The sequence below is a fragment of the Lycium barbarum genome, unplaced genomic scaffold (genome assembly GCF_019175385.1).
Source record: "Lycium barbarum isolate Lr01 unplaced genomic scaffold, ASM1917538v2 unchr_scaffold_05, whole genome shotgun sequence".
NCBI classification, from domain to species: Eukaryota; Viridiplantae; Streptophyta; class Magnoliopsida; order Solanales; family Solanaceae; genus Lycium; species Lycium barbarum.
In genome coordinates this window covers 460,169-466,168 of record NW_026843402.1, presented here as the reverse complement: position 1 = coordinate 466,168, position 6,000 = coordinate 460,169, and positions in this window count along the sequence as shown.

Below are 6,000 nucleotides of genomic sequence, written 5' to 3'. Positions count from 1 at the left end.
CATGATTTCGTTTGCATTATGTATACGTATATGATTTTGATACGGATTTTGACATACTGATTTGTACCCCACTTTGTCATCTGATTTGCTTTTGGTTTTGGCCCATATTTCTGTACTCCGTGCTTTACATACTCAGTACATATTTCGTACTGACCCCCTTTCTGCGGGGGCTGCGTTTCATGCCCGCAGGTGCAGATATTGGTGATCCTCCACTATAGGCTTCACTCTTTGCTACTTCGGAGTACTCCTTCTTGACTCGGAGTCCACTTTTGGTACAGACTCCTTTTGCTATGTATATCTTCTGTACGTTTGACTATTTGGGTACGGCGGGGCCCTGTCTCGCCATATGTCTTTGTTTTGAGTTCGTAGCGGCCTGTAGTCATATATGTGGGGCGAGGGTCCTATATATGTTTGTTTGATTTTGTTTTCTGGTCTTAAAGCGGTCCGTTTGTTTTGATGGCCCTTATGCTTATATTTGCACTTTGACCGGCGATGTCTATTCCGCCGCTCAGTTTGGATCCGATATGACATTTTGATTTGTGCGACCGCATAAGACATATTTTGATATAAACTATGTTTGATATGACTTTTATGAAGTTCTGAAATAAGTTTGGATTTGGCAATGAATATGTAATTTGGTCTGGGTACCCAAGTAGGGTGCCAGTCGCGGCCCACGGGGCTGGGTCGTGACAACACTAATATTTATGGATCGGTCCATACGTTTCTCGGCACTATCTTATATGAATCGGGTCGTACGTTCTTTGGTACTTACTTATATGGATCGGGTCGTATGTTCCTCGGCACTAACTTATATGGATTGGACCGTAGGTTCCTCGGCACTAACATTTATGGATCGGGCCATACGTTCCTTGGCATTAACTTATATGTATCGAGTCGTACGTTCCTCGGCACTAACTTATATGGATCGGGCCGTACGTTCCTCGGCACTAATATTTGTGGATCGGTCCATACGTTCCTCGGCACTATCTTATATGAATCGAGTCGTACGTTCCTCGGCCTTAACTTATATGGATCGGCCCGAACGTTCCTCGGCACTAACTTATATAGATCGGGTCGTGCTTTCCTCGGCACTAACTTGTATAGATCGGCCCGTACGTTCCTCGGCACTAACTTATATAGATCGGGCCGTATGTTCCTCGACACTAACATTTATGGATCGGTCCGTACGTTCCTCGGCACTAACTTGTATGGATCGGGTCGTACGTTCCTCGGCACTTACTTATATGGATCGGGCCGTATGTTCCTCGGCACTAACTTATTGGATCGAGCCGTACGTTCCTCGGCATTAATTTATATGTATCGGGTCGTACGTTCCTCGGCACTAACTTATATGGATTGGGTCATAGGTTCCTCGGCACTAATATTTATGGATCGGTCCATACGTTCCTCGGCACTAACTTTATGGATCGGGTCGTACGTTCCTCAACACTAACATTTATGGATCGGGTGTTACGTTCCTCGCCACTAACTTATATGGATCGGGCCTGTTATGTCCCGTGTTTTCGTATAATTGGAAATCGAGAAATAATTAAGACTTGTGTGTTATGAGGAAATATTTTGATTCTAGTTGATGTGACTATGTTGGTTATGAAATCATTAATGTCAAGACATTGGGGAAGGCCGAGGGTAAATTTGGAATTTCAGAAATTAGTTTCGGGGATTACAAAACGGGACTTTTAATGAATTGGGCCAAGAATTGGACAACAAAAAAATTGAGGCCCAAAGCCTTGAAGTGGCCGGCCAAGACAAGGTCCAAGCCCACATTTTTTAAAGGTCATGTGATATACACATGACCTATAATTGGATATATATCCATATTCCCTTTGGAGTTATCTAGAACTAAAACAAAACACACAAAAAAAATTGAGCAACACCAAAGAAAGGCTCTCGGCCGAGAACCCCTATAAGAACTAAAAAAAAATCCCAAGTTTTGTGTTTGATCCAAAAATCCTTGTTCTTCACATATTGTAAAGTACTCAAGACGCTCTCCGACGGGGTACAATTAGTTTGGCGGAAGGTGCGCGTTTGCGACAAGTCGGAAACTTAAGAAAAGGTAAGAATTTTGCCCCTCTAATGTTATGGAATTGATATGAATGTGTTAAGGATTGACAATAGACGAGAATCCCGTAACTTGGATGTGTGTGTAGAAAGTCGTGTGTGTGCATGTGTTGGTATGTGGCCGTGAGCCATGAATTGTGGAGGACAAGATGAATTTGATTTGGTTTAAGTTTGTTAGTTGCGTCGTTGTGGCCTTTATAACTTAAATGATTGTTTAATGAATTGAATTGGCGTTGGAAAAGGATTTCGGAACATTATGGGAAAGTATATATCTTTGGTATATTTGTGTATATCATTGTATATCTATGATGCTAAAGACTTTAAATATGACTTATGGTTGATGTTAATGAATTTGGAATGAAACAATGCGAGTTAGAATGTTCGCTGTAAGTTTTGATGTTTTGGATGAAATATGGAAAGTAATGAACTTCGAGAAATTTTGTATATTGTTGGAGTGTAATTGGGATGGGTTTGGATAATCTTTAATGGGTGAATGAATACAATAATGTGGGCGTAAGTTTGGAATTGTGAAGTTTGAATGAAAGTTGTCAACTTGTGTAGTAAGGTAGAACTTTAAAGTTAGAATGACTTGATTGTGGTTTATGTTGTTTGATGATGTTTGGGTTGTTGTTGTTGATGTATTTTGAGCCGAGCTAAGTCTCGGGGGTGTTAGATTTATAGGGGAAATGCTGCCGAAATTTCGGTAGCCAAGTATAGCCCAAAGATTAAGATGTTAACTTTCATGAATAGTAACTGGTAAAAGTGACCATTTGCAGTTTTTGGACGAAACGGGAATTGAGATTTGACGAGCGTAAGGCGCAATCCAGGTATGTAAAGCCTACCTTTCCTTCTTTTGGCATGTCCTAGTTATACTAGGTTAAGCTTCCTGTTTATAGGTGTGGTGCACAACACATCGATAAACAAGACTCTACGAGACACGGCCTGTAGACATTCCGAGGACAAACTGCTCTGATACCACTTTTGTCACGACCCAGCCCCGTGGGCCGCGACTGGCACCCTATCTGGGTACCCAGACCAAACCGCATATTCATTTACCAAATCCGAGCATATTCCAAAAATTCATAAAAGTCATATCAAACTGAATCTTTATCAAATATGTCTTAAGCGGTCGCACAAATCAAAATGTCATATCGGATCCAAACTGAGCGGCGGAATAGACATCGCCGGTCAAAAGTGCAAATATAATCACAAGGGCCATTCAGGGCCATCAAAACTGTCACACCCCGACCTCGCTGGGGTGTGATGGGCACCCGACCCTTACTTAGGGCCGAGCGAACCCTCAGACTCTCGCTGCACATAAAATCACGTCAACTCTTTTTTTTTTCTTTAAAACAAATAATAAAGTACATAGCAAAACTTTTCTTTCAGAAATATTCTTTCTCGTGGCTTTCAAGCCGAACAAACTTGTGATCATACAAAATTCATTACGTACACAGACCGACAACCAATACCCACGACACTGTCTGCAAAGTCTCTAATAAGATCCCAAAAGCATAACATACAGAATCTGACTCGGCAGCACTCCGGGAACAAATGGAGCTTGCCATCTGCACTGGAACATCTTCCATCTGTCCTCAACTCAACTGGGAGTACCTGCGCGGCATGAAACGCAGCCCCCGAAGAACAGGGGGTCAGTACGGAAATGTACCGAGTATGTAAAGCGGAAATATAACAATATAAGCAAAACCGAGCCAGAAGTATAGAAATAGAACAGGTAGTATCGGATCCAAGTCCGAAACGGAAATACAGAGTGTGTGGCCAGGACCACGATATATATCATAAGCACGGGGTGTAGCCGTCTGAATCGTGATATGAAACAGAGGTACAAAGCCTAACTGGCAGGATCATCGTGCGGATCGGGGCACCGAGTGCTACCGACATACCCGCAACCGAAGCTAGGGGTGTAGAACTATAGCCGACTGAAGAATAGTCCGGCTCAATCTTGCAGAAGCAACACCAACAGAATCATTCTCCGAATCCGCTGTCCAGAAATGTAACAGGCAGAACCATGCATGCAGAATCATAAACTTACACAAGCACAGGTAGTATATATTTACCTCAGGTTTCGGCCCTTTAGTGAGGGGTGCAATGGACAGTGCACTGGGGTGTGCACGAATAACCAGGTCGCCACAGGGTCGCCTCTAGTGCACAAGTCATACCCAAGAGGTTCCAGCAGGCAAATACGGCAGTTAGAATGTCAAAATGCTTTACTTTCTTTTGAAAAACATTTTTGTTTCACACATATAAAGGAATCAACGCACAATTTCCGCGGCCATAAGTCCAGCGGTCGCTACCACGCATACCGCGGCCAAGTACCCAGCGGTCACTATCACACGTACCGCGGCCAAGGGTCCAGCGGTTATAATCACACATACCGCGACCAAAAGTCCAGCGGTTACAATCACACATACCGCGGTCGAGGGTCCAGCGGTCACAATCACACATTTGACATACCGCGGTCAAGGGTCCAGCGGTCTATGTCAGGCACAATCACAAGTGCGGCAGACGCGGTCAAGGGTCCAGCAGTCAATGCCACACGTCCGGCATGACGCGGTCAAGGGTCCAGCTGTCAATGTCGGACACGCCGCGGTCGAGGGTCCACCGGCCAATATTACATATGCGCATATTCACATAACCGGCCCGGGACTCGGTAAAACAGAAAACAACCATACAGAATGCCAAATTATCACTTTCCCAACATAATCACACACGCCAGGATCATACATCACACGAGATTCAGGTATACCAAAATCGTATATCAGTAAGTACGGGAGGTAAGTAGTTTATCCAAAATATCAGGGTAATATTTTCAAAACGTTTTAGATGTCAAAAAAAATATTTTATAAAGCTCATAAAGGTGGTCATAGCACCTATCGTATAGTAAACAACATAATAACCAGGAGCTACCTGCGAGCTCCGGACACGAGTACATTGGCTAAAGCCATACAGAATTTATATCATAGTTTCTGTCCCCGTAATTGTTTCCATGAACATTAAATCAATTCAGGTTCGTTAAAATAACTCCCGTTTAGTAGTCGGAACAATAGCCATAAGTTTCCTCGACTTATCGTATGGGAATAAGACAGACAGAACAATAAGAGAGGCATCGGGGAATAGCGGGCCCACCTCGGGCCAAGTCGAGGCGGCGGACAAGAATCACGCCCATTAGACTCTACGGAGTCATCCAGGAAGGTTTCATAGTGATCGGGTTACATTTGTACAAGTTATGGAGGTTTAACCACTTTTCTAGCAAAATGCGCCTTTTGAAATTCAATTGAATTGAATGAATAGTATCAAAAATCAATCTCGAGTTTCTATGAGCAGAATCGCCCCCGAGGCTCCGATCTTGACCTAGTACATCTAGGACATGCCAAAGAACAAAGGGGAAGACTTTACATACCTCGATTGCGCCTTACGCTCGCTTGGCTTCAATTCAAATTTCGTCCAGAATCTACAAATGGTCATGTTTACCAATTGTCAATTTCAAGCTTTTCGAGAATCTAAGCTTAATCACATAATTGCCTACCGAAATTTCGGCAGCATTTCCCCTATATATATGACATCCCCGAGACTTAGCTCGGCTTAATATATCAACACAGCAACCCAACAACAACATCACTAACAACAACAAGCATTACAAGACACATAGTATGGCATAACTAGCCTTGTTTTCCACATGGTCCAACAACTTCCACTTCAACTTCACAAACCCAAACTAGTATCAACATTTCCATATTCATCATTAATCAAGACCATTACAATGTGATTTGGAAGTATTTCATATCATTTCTATACAATATTCACATGATATACAAAATATACAAATTTTCCAGCAAACCATAATCCATCCAAAACTTCAAATCTTCAACATACATATTCATAACATATTTCCACCTTCCA